Raw genomic sequence first — 11,631 nt, forward strand, 5'->3', positions numbered from 1 at the left:
TTATTATTATTATTATTATTATTATTATTATTATTATTATTATTATTATTATTATTATTATTTGTCAATTGTGTAAGTAAATCCCTATGTGGTATTCTTGCTTAAGATTTGCATAGTCTCATGTCCAATTACCTTTTTTGGGCATATTTCGGTACTAGCTATGATTTATTTTTCCGGTGATGCAGTTGAGTCATCAAGGAGTTTATTGTTATTCGACGGAATAGATAAATTGATGAGAGGAGTGACATTTTCTACTTCGGTTTTAAGTCAAATGGACAATTTCCCCACGGTCCGGATCTTAAAGGGGAACTTCTGGTCGCATTTCAGATGTTCCATATGTGGTATTATTCCATTTAAGAACCCCGGTGAAAATTTGTTTTAGAAAGGGGAGTTTTCTTATTGTTTACAACCAATTTTCTATTGCACCATGGGCGCAGCCATTTATGTGCGTCTCATCTGTTATGCGTGACGTCATGTCGCGGTATGCTCAAATAGGAGGAACTATTCCACCAGGCGTGCTGTCTACACTATTCATGGACGCGCACACACACACACACATGTTTTAGAAAACTGCCGTTTACCCCATCACACCACACACATTTCGATTGACAAGAATAAATTTCAATTCAAATACATACAAGTGGAGGCACCATAGTATAGATAGCGGTAAATAGCCGCCCTATCTTCGTCGGTACCGTGGTCTGTTCAGACCGTCATTTCACGTTGATCTATTTTCACTCATAAATGTGGCCACCACGATTTCCTTTAAGGAAAAAAGGGTTCCTGAATACGCGATGTCGAAAACAGAAAAAGAAAAACTACCTGGCCACTGTTTGTAATCCTGAAAAACATCATCATTAATAACTATCACCATTTTCTCTCTCTCTGGAATAGACCAACGTGAAATGACTGTTAACAGTGTGTATTTTATAATCTCATTACATTTTACGAGTATCTGTTTATTTATCTAATTATTTGTCCATTTATTTTTTTTTTTCCTTTCCAATTAGCCTACTAGTCTCTTCTGTCTATTTATCTGTTACCTTCTGTTACTACTTTCTAATGAACACCATAATATTCTTTGGAAGCTTGAATTTCAAGTCAGTGGCCCCTTTGGTGGGCTTGTTCCATATGAATACGGTTTATAGAACCCTAAGAAACAAGTGGCCAGCGTTACGCACGAGTTAGAGGTCCTGTTCTTGCCCAGGGCCGAAAAAATAAGAAAAAAACAGAAAGGAAAGGGGGTCCTATAAACCGTATTCATATGGAACAAGCCCACCAAAGGGGCCACTGACTTGAATTCAAGTTTCCAAAGAATATTATGGTGTTCATTAGAAAGTAGTAAGCAGAAGGTAACAGATAACAGACAGAAGAGACTAGTACTTAGAAAAGAAAAAAACAAAGAATAAATGGACAAATAATGAAATAAATAAACAGATACTCGTAAAATGTAATGAGATTATAAAATACACACTGTTAACAGTCATTTCACGTTGGTCTATTCCACGTGGTCTATTCTTACTCACAGCTGTGGCCCTCAGGATTTCCTTTAAAGAGAAAAGGGTAAAGTTCCTGAATACGCTATATTGAAAGAAGAAGAAGACATACCTGGTCACGGTTTGTGATCGGGAAAAAACATCATCATTAACAACCGTAGCCATTTTCTCTCTCTCCTTCTCTCTCTCTCTCTCGCTCTCTTCTCCTCTCTCTCTCTCTCTCTCTCTCTCTCTCTCTAAGTACTGTTGCAACATCACGTATATTACGCCCACACACACGTGCGCACGCGCGGTAAGCTTGCTTAAGGGCTGTCATTATTGCCAAGAGTTGGTCTCAATAGCCCCCTTTAAGGTGTGCGCATTCCTGCTTCAGTATACTTTTGATTCATTCGGGTCCTTTGGCGTTCCTCGTGCGTAGACAGCATGTCTAAAAGGTGACCTGACTTTGGGGTATTATATCATATAATATTATATATATATATATATACTATATATATATATATTATATTATATATATACATATATAGATATATATATAACATATATATATATGTATATATATATATATATATATATATATATATATATATATATATATATATAGATAGATAGATAGATAGATAGACAGAATGAATAATATTAATATAAACCTCAATTGAAGCATTATACACTAAGCATGGTAGTACACCCATTAGATTTTCTATTTTTCTACGCAAAAATACGGTCTCTCTCTCTCTCTCTCTCTCTCTCTCTCTCTCTCTCTCTCTCTCTCTCTCTCTCTCTCTCTCTCTCTCTCAACTTATTGAATGCAAAGCCTTAAACCTAAATGAAGGAACAAATGAAGAATTCCAGACCTTCGGGGAAAGAAAGAAAGAAAGAAAGACAGACAGACAGACAGACAGAAAAAAGAGAGAGAGAGAGATTTCAGCAATTTATAACACCAAGAGACAAGGCATAATTAAATATAGAATCTTTCCTGCTATATTTCGATAAACCAAAATATCTCTCGTGGAATATAGAAAATCAACGAAAAATCGAGAGTGAGAGAGAGGAGAGTATATGAACTGGATACTTCAGATATGGATTTCAGTTTGAAGAAAATGTGGCCTTACTTGGCCTTGGCAGCAGCTGTTATTAGGACGTTGTTGTCCAGATGTTGTTCGAAATCCGGAAAAATAGTGATCTTGTTTGGTGTGGGTGCCTATTCGCTGGCGAGATTCCTCTCCTGACTGATGATGATGGAGCTGAAGAGTCTAAGGAAAAGGAATTTGCGGCCTTGCGAGACGCCATCCAGTGCCAGAGAGAGCAGTGCGTGCACTTGGACAGGACAATAATTCTTCAGCTACAACAGAGGCTCGCCTACCAAGTAGAGACGCGGAAGGGAAGAATGCGTTCGTGAAATGCAGATCACTCAGGAGGGGTTGCAACAGCAGGCCTTGCAAGAGAGGGCCCACTCGCTCGAAGCTGGAACGATAAAGAGAGGAGGGAGAAACGGCAGCTGGAAGACAAGATGGTGAAGATGGCCGAAGAAAACCAGCATCTGAAGAAGAACGTGAAGGAAATTGGTCAGAGAAACGATGCCCTTTGTGAGAGGATAAGGGAACTGTTTGGGCAGTGGCCAGACGCAAACTGCCTGCTTGAGGGGCTCGACAGAAGGAGAAAGACGTGCAGCTTATAGATGGCAGAAGCAGCGAGGATAGCGAGGCTCATCTAGGAACAAAAAGACTCAACCGAAAGTGGGAATCCGACAGGAAAGAGCTGGAGCTGAGGTTGGAGCGCCTGCAGAAGGACTTGGAGGACCTCTTGGAAGGAAAAGTGTGGACTTCAATGTAAAGTTGAGACAGCGAAACTCAAGAGGAAGGAGCTGGCATGCCTTCTAGAGGAAGGAAATGGTGGCCTGGAATCGCTGGAGAAGAAAGCCGGTGTCCAGAGCGAACGGAACGACCAGATGGATGATGAGGTTGGATGGCTGCGAGGAGCGAAGGAGAAAATAGTCTGTGATTTGAAGAAGCTCCAGGAGAAATAAAGACGAATGGAGGAGAGCAAGTGAAAACTACAGAAGCTTCTGTGGATCTTGAAGAAATGGCGTGATGAAGACTGCACTGGCCTCATTCAGACGGATAAGATGTGGAAATTTTGAGGAAGATGTTTATTGTATGGAAAGTTTGATGTTTATTTTGTAATAAGTTTGCTTTGTTAATCCTTGAAGGAAATTGAACTAGAACGGAAATAAATATGTTAAAATGTTTTCTTAGAGTTTTATTGATTCGTGGATGGAAAAGAAAAGGGGGGTTATATAGAAACGGTGAAGAAAATAAGGGGATTTGTGTAGGTGCCGGGAGAAGAAACAGGATTAGAAGCCCCAAGAAAATTGAAAGGATTCAGTAGGATTAGTGGAGGTGCCAGGAGAAGAAAGAGAGGATTGAGTAGGATTGGTGGAGTGCAAGGAAAAGAACTTGAAGATTCAGAGAATCCCCAGGAGAATTGTGAGGATGCAGTGGCATATTCTGATTCTAAGGAACAGAATAGCTATTACACAGTGCAGGGAGTGGCGGGTGAGGCCCGCCGCGGGTCCCGGGACGGGCGGGCAGGCGTCCGCCGAGGGTCCCGGGACGGGCGGGCAGGGCGCACCGAGCTTCCCGTGGACGGCGGCAGGCGTCCGCCGAGCGTCCGGGACGGGCGGGCAGGCGTCCGACGAGCGTCCCGGGACGGGCGGGCAGGCGTCCGCCGCGAGCTTCCCGGGACGGGCGGGCCAGGGCGTCCTCCGAGCCGTCCCGGGACGGGCGGGCAGGCGTCCGCCGAGCGTCCCCGGGACGGGCGGCAGTCGTCCGCCGCGGCTACCCGGGACGGAAGGGCAGGAGTCCGCCGCGGCTCCCGGGACTGGAGGGCAGGCGTCCGCCGCGGCTCCCGGGACGGCGGCCAGGCGTCCGCCTCGTCCTCCCGGGATCGGGCGGGCAGGCGTCCTCCGCGGGCTCCCCGGGACGGGCGGGCATGCGTCCGACCGGCTCCGGGAAGGCGGGCGGGCGTCCGCCGAGCTGTCAAAACCGGGACGAGGGGGCTCGCGTCCGCCCGAGCGTCCCGTGACGGGCGGGCAGGCGTCCGCCGAGCGTCCCGGGACGGGCGGGCAGGCGTCCGGGCCGAGGCGTCCCGGTACGGGCCGGGCAAGGCGTCCAGCCGGGAAGCGTCCGGGTACGGGCGGGCAGGCGGTCCGGGCCGAGCCGTCCCGGGACGGGAGGAAAAAAAAGAAAGAAAAAAAAAAAAAAGTCCGTCCCGCCAGCGTTCGCCGGGACGGGCCCGGGCAGGCGGTCCGGGCCGAGGCGTCCCGGGACCGGGCCGGCCAGGCGTCCGCCGAGCCCGTCCCGGGACGGGCCGGGCAGGCGTCCGCCGCGGCTCCCGGGACGTGCGGGCAGGCGCCGCCGAGGCCGTCCGGGACGGGCGGGCAGGCGTCCGCCGCGGGTTCCCGGGAACGGGCGGGCAGGCGTTCCGCCCGAGCCGTACCCGGACGGCGGGAGCAGGCGTCCTCCGCGGTTCCCCGGGACGGCGGGCAGGGTCTTCCGCGCGAGACTGTCCCGGGACGGGCGTGCAGGCGTCGCCGCGGCTTCCCGGGACGGGCGTGCAGGCGTCCTCGCCGCGCTCCCGTGACTGGCGGGCCAGGCGTCCGCCGCGGCTTCCCGGGACGGGCGGCAGGCGTCCGCCGCTGCTTCCCCGGGACGGTCCGGCAGTGGTCCGCCGCGGCTCCCGGACGGGCGGGCAGGCGTCCGCCCGCGGCTCCCGGGAAGGGCGGGCAGGCTTCCGCAGATCGTCCCGGGACGGGCGGGCGGCGTCCGACGAGCGTCCCGGGACGGGCGGGCAGGCGTCCGCCGAGCGTCCCGGGACGGGCGGGGCAGGCGTGCCGCGCGAGCGTCCCTGGCTGGACGGGCGGTCGGCGTCCCCGAGCGTCCGGGCGGGCGGTTCAGGCGTCCGCCGAGCGTCCGGACGGGAGGAGCATGCGTCCGCCGAGCGTCCCGTGACGGCGGGCAGGCGTCCGCCGAGGCGTACCCGGGACCCCCCCCCCGGAGTTGCCGGGCAAGGCGCCGCCAGCGTTCCGGGAGGGCCCGTGGGCAGGCGTCCTCCGGGCGGGCTTCCCCGGGACGGGCGGGCAGCGTTCCGCACCGAGCGTCCCGGGACGGGCCCCCCGGGCAGCGTCCGCCGCGGGTCCCGGGACGGGCGGGCAGGCGTCCCGCCGAGCCGTTCCGGACTGGGTCCGGCAAGGCCGTCCGCACGCCGGGTTCCCGGACTGGCGGGCAGGCTCCGCCGAGCCCGGTCCCCGGGACGGGCTGGCAGGCGTCCGCCGAGGGTCCCGGGCGGGCCGGGCAGCGTCCACCGAGCGTCCCGGGACGGGCGGGCAGGCGTCCGCCGAGCGTCCTGGGACGGGCGGGGCAGGCTTCCCGCCGAGCGTCCCGGGACGGGCGGGCAGGCGTCCGCCGAGCCCGTCCCCGGGACGGGCGGCAGGCGTTCCGCCGAGCGTCCCGGGACGGGCGGGGCAGGCGTCCGCCGAGCGTCGCCGGGACGGGCGGGCAGGCGTGTCCGCCGCGGCTCCCGGGACGGGCGGCAGGCGTCCGCCGCGGCTCCGCGGGACGGGCGGGCAGGGCCTTCCGCGCGTCTCCCCGGGACTGGCGTGCAAGGCGTCCGCCGCGGCTCCCGGGACGGGAGGTCAGGCGTTCCGCCGCGGCTCCCGGGGACGGGCGGGCAGCGTCCGCCGCGGCTCTCGGGAAGGGCGGGCCAGGCGTCCGCCGAGCGTCCCGGGACGGGCGGGCAGGCTCAGCACGAGCGTCCCGGGACGCGGGCGGGCAGGCGTCCGCCGAGCGTCCCGGGACGGGCGGCGCAGGCGTCCGCCGAGCGTCCCGGGACGGGCGGGCAGGCGTCCGTCACGAGCGTCCGGGACGGGCGTGCAGGCGTCCCGCCGAGCCGTCCCGGGACTGGCGGGCAGGCGTCCGCCGAGCGTCCCCGGGACGGGCGGGCAGGCGTCCGCCGAGCGTCCCGGGACGGGCGGGCGGCGTCCCGCCGAGCGTCCCCGGGAAGGGCGGGGCGGCGTCCGCCGCGTCTTCCCGGGACCGGGCGGGCAAGGCGTCCGCCGAGCGTCCCGGTACGGCGGCATGCGTCCGCCGCGGTCCCGGACGGGCGGGCAGGCGTCCCGCCGAGCTACCCGGGACGGGCGGGCAGGGCGTCCGCCGCTGGTCCCGGGCGGTCGGGCAGGCGTCCTCCGAGCGTCCCGGACGGGCGGGCGGCGTCCGCCGAGCGTCCCGGGACGGGCCCGGAGCAGGCGTCCGCCGCGGGTCCCGGACGGGCGGGCAGGCGTCGCCGCGGGTCCCGGGAACGGGCGGGCAGGCGTCCGCCGCGGGTCCCTGGGATGGGCGGGCAGGCGTCCGCACGGCGTCCCGGGACGCTGCGGCAGGCGTCTTCCGAGCGTCCCGGACGGGCGGGCAGGCGTCCGCTGAGCGTCCCGGGAACGGGCGGGCAGGCGTCCGCCGCGGGTCCCGGGACGGGGGGCAGGCGTCCGCCCGCGGTCCCGGACGGGCCGGGCCAGGCGTCCGCCGAGTCTCCCGGGACGGGCGGGCAGGCCGTCCGCCGGCCCGTCCCGGGACGGGCCGGGGGGGCAGGCGTCCGCCGAGGGTCCCGGGACGGCGGGCCAGGCCGTCCGCCGAGCGTCCCACGGAACGGGCCCGGAGGGCAGGGCGGGTCTCCGAGGCGTCCCGGGACCGGGCGGGCCCGGGCAAGGCGGGGTCCGGGCCGAGGGTCCCGGGACGGCTGCCAGGCGTCCGCCGAGCGGGTCCCGGGACGGTGGGCGGGCAGGCGTCCGCCGAAGCGTCCCGGACGGGCCGGATCAGGCGTCCGCGGAGCGGGTCCCGGGACAGGGAGGGCAGGTCCGCCGAGCGTCCCGGGACGGGCGGGCAAGGCGTCCCCCGGCGTTCCCCGGGAACCGGGCCGGGCAGGCCGTCCGCCGTCCCGGGACGGTCGGGCAGGCGTGCCCGCCGAGGGTCCCGGGACCGGGCCGGGCAATGCGTCCGCCGACGTCCCGGGACGGCGGCAGGCGTCCGCCGAGCGTCCCGGGACGGGCCCGGGCAGCGTCCGGGCGGGGGTCCCGGACTGGCGGGCGGCGTCCGCCGAGCGTCCCGGGAACGGGCGGGCAGGCGTCAGCCCAGCTCCCGGGACGGGCGTGCAGGCGTCCGCCGAGCGTCCCGGGACGGGCGGGCAGGCGTCCGCCGAGGGTCCCGGGACGGGCCGGGCAGGCGTGTCCCGCCGAGCGTGACGGGCGGGCAGGCGTCCGCCGAGCGTCCCGGGACGGGCGGGGCAGGCGTCCGGCCGGAGCGTCCCCGGGGGCGGGTCCAGGCGCCCGCCGAGCGTCGGGATCCGGGCCCGTGCAGGGCCGCGCCGTCCCCCCGGGACGGGCGGGCAGGCGTCCGCCGAGGGTCCCGGGACGCCGGGGCAGGCGGTCCCCCGAGGGTTCCCTGGGACGGGCGCAGCTCCCGCCCGAGCATCCCGGGACGGGCAGGCAGGAGGGTAGGCCGACATCCCGGGACGGGCGGGCAGGCGTCTTGCCGACCTCCCGGGAACTGGCGGGTAGGTTCCGCCGACTCCCGGGACTGGCGGGTAGGCGTCAGCCGAGCGTCCCGGGAGGGCGGGGCAGGCGTCCGCCGAGCGTCCCAGGACGGGCGGGCAGGCGTCCGCCGAGCATCCCGGGACGGGCGGGCAGGCGTCCGCCGAGCGTCCCAGGACGGGTGCGGATTCCGGGACAGGCTGACGATGTCTGCCTCGTGTCCCGGGACGGGCAGGCCAGGGCCTGCCATGCATCCTGGGACAGGCTGGCGATGTCTGCTACGTGACCGGCGAGCAATGTCTGCCATGTGTCCCGGGATTGTTGGGTTGGGCTAGCCACGGGTCCCGGGATGGACGGGTGATGTTCGCCTCGGGTCCCGTTTCGTGCGGGCCTGGCCTGCCACAGGTCCCGGGACGGGCGGATGATGTCCGCCATGGGTTCCGTGATGGGCAGGCGATTACTGCAACGGGCGATGTCTACCTCTTGTCCCGGGAAGGACAGACTGGAGCCCGTCTTGGGTCCCGGGAGTAGCCGGCGATGTCCGCCACATGTCCCGCGACTGGTAAACCCCAACATACCCTTCCTGGGACGGACATTCAAGGTGTGCCACGGGTCTCGGGACGGGCGGGCAATATCTGCCACGGGTTTTCGGACAGGTGGACCAGGCCCATGTCTGGTCCTGGGATGGGTGAGCGATGTCCGCCATGGCTCCCAGGACGGGTGGGCGATGTCCACCACGGGTCCTGGGATGGCCGGGCGAGGTCCGTCAAGTGTCTTGGGAATGGTAAGCGAGGGCCACCACGGGTCCCGCCGGGACAGGCGGGCGACGTCTGCCATGAGTCCTGGGACAGGCAGGCAAGGCCCGCCACGCATCCCGGGAAGGGTTGGCGAGGCTTACCACAGGTCCTGGGAAGTTCGGGCAAGGCCCGATACGGCTTCTGGGATGGTCGGGTGAGGTCTGCTACTGGTGCCTTATGGGTGGGTGAGGCCTGGCACAGGTGCTTTGATGGGCGGGCGTGGCCTGTCACTGGTGCCGGGACGAGATGGTGAGGCCCGCCACGGGTCGGAATGGCCGGGCAAGCCCTGCCACGGGTTCCAGGACTGGAGGACAAGGCCTGTGATAGGTCCCCGGACGGGCAGGTGAGGCCCGCCATTTGTGCCAGGGTGGGCTGGTGAGGCCCGCCACTGGTGCCTGGGTGGGCTGGTGAGGCCCGCCATGGGTGCCGGGACTGGCGGGCGAGACCCGCCACGGGTGCTGGGACAGGTGGGTAAGGCCCGCCACAGTTGCCAGGACAGTCATGCAAGGCCCGCCGCAGGTTCTGGGATGAATGGGCAAAGTTCATCACAGGTCCCAGGACGAGTGCGTGAGGAGACCAGGTCGGGTCGCCAGATGTGGGGCCCTCCACGTGAAGGAGACTAGGTCTGGCCGCCTGGGGTGGGGACTCCGGTTGCGAGGCGACCAGGTCGGGCCAACAGGTGTTGGGCCCCCGGCTGGGAGGCGACCAGGTCAGAACGCCATGGAAGGGACCTTGGTGGGGGAGGAGACTGGGTGAGGCCTCCACTAGGAAGCGAACAGGTTGGGCCGCCTGGGATGGGGCCCCCGCCGGTTAGGCGACCAGGTCGAGCCGCCAGTGGATGGGCCCCCGTCGGGGAGGTGACCAGATTAGAACGCCATGGTTGGGGCCCTTGGCGGGAAGGAGACTTGGTCTGGCCATTAGGGGTGGGGCCTCCAGCGGGTAAGCAAATCAGTTGGGCTGCCAGATGTGGGGCCCCCAGTGGGGAGGCGACTGGTTATTGCCGACCAGGGTTGAGGACCCTTCTGGGGAGGACACCGGTTTGGTCCCCTGGGGTGGGGCCACTGGTGGGGAGGAGACCGGGTCGGGCTGCCTGGCGTCGGGCCCCCGGCCAGAAGGAAAAAAAAAAAAAGGAGTAGTTTTTCAGACCTAGCCAAATTTGCTCTTAACTGCTCTTTGCTTGCCGCACTCTAATGCTGAATGCGAACGAGTGTTCAGTAAAGTTAACCCTTTAAAACTAAACAAAGAAACAGACTGAAAACAAGGACAGTTAATGGGGCTCTTCTCTCTGCTAGTTGCATCAAAGGTTCAGGAGGGTCATGTGATCATTTTACTCCTGCAAATGATGTTTTCCAGAATAAATAATCATGCTCAGTTATTCCAGAACGTCAGAGAACATGAATTTGATTAGGAAGAAGATTTTTAAAGATATACTTTACAATTATTATTGTTATTAATTCATACTTTACAATTATTATTGTTATTAATTCCTTTATCATGGGATAGGTATCAGTACCAGTCATGTTTAATTATATATGTATTTTTTAAATTACTACTCAGTGATGCTATTTTGATTTTCGATGTTTTGGGTTGTTTAAAGATATGTTGGGTGGGCCTATCAACTCACATATCTTCGTGTTAAATCGTTATCAGTTTAGTTTACATTATGGAAAGAAGTGACGTTCTAAGTTGTATACTTTTTTTACCAGTGTTAATACAATATAGTAATAATTTGTCCATAACAGTTGTTGATAACATTAACTAATTATTCATAATTCCATTTTTTTCATTTTTGTAGAGAGAAATGTTTCATTTGTATTTTTTCTTAATTATATATGTAAATTGCAAGTTATTAATGACTACAAAGAAATCATACATAAATTCATTATTTTGTCAAATTATAAAAATGTGTTAAGCATCAGAAACAGTATGAGATAATAATTACGATAAAATCTACAATTTTGTACGATATTTTTTACTGAAAACCCATAATTTTGAGGAGCCAGTACGATCATTCTAATCCGAGAGTGTGGCAGCACTGCTCTAAGGTCTGAAAATCAACCCATGAGCAATCGCAACATTTAGACTCATATAGAGAGAGAGAGAGAGAGAGGCACGTACCTCTCGTCGTATCTCGTGTAGCGATTTATGATCTGAGTTCATGTCTACAAGGACTGTTCAGTAAGAGAAAGTACTTAATTGTGCTACTATTCATTAATGATAGTAGTGTGTTATACTCGTTTATAATGAATTGGGTCAATGATAATTCTCCCCGTAATGTTTAGAACCGCAAAGGGAGTTTTGTGGAGTTGTTACGTAAGGCTTTTAGCGGTTTTTGACCAAGTAACAACGTTAAGCATACACAGATTGAGAATTTGCAATCGTTCAAAAAGAAACTTAAAATCTTGTTTAATCGATGCTATGAGATCAAACAGTGAATGTTAAATTTGCAATGTGATCTAATACATCCGATTAATAACCTGGATAAGCCGTCAACAAGTAACAATTGTGGGCATCTTTCACGCGGTTATGAATTGGTGGCAGTAAACATCTGCGTTGTGGTGTATTACTCTCCTGTTTTTACAATACTGTGCCATGATTACAAAATACGTGTCGGATCGTGAAATTATACTTGGTAAAAAAAAAAAAAAAAAAAAAAAAAAAAAAAGTGGCTGATCCATAAGAGACGTAGAGCTTCCCGGTTTTTACATAACGTTTTCTCTTAACGGAATATATTTGATTATTAAAATTTTTACTTGGCAGA

This window comes from Macrobrachium nipponense, chromosome 12 (genome assembly GCF_015104395.2).
Source record: "Macrobrachium nipponense isolate FS-2020 chromosome 12, ASM1510439v2, whole genome shotgun sequence".
In the NCBI taxonomy this organism is placed as follows: Eukaryota; Metazoa; Arthropoda; class Malacostraca; order Decapoda; family Palaemonidae; genus Macrobrachium; species Macrobrachium nipponense.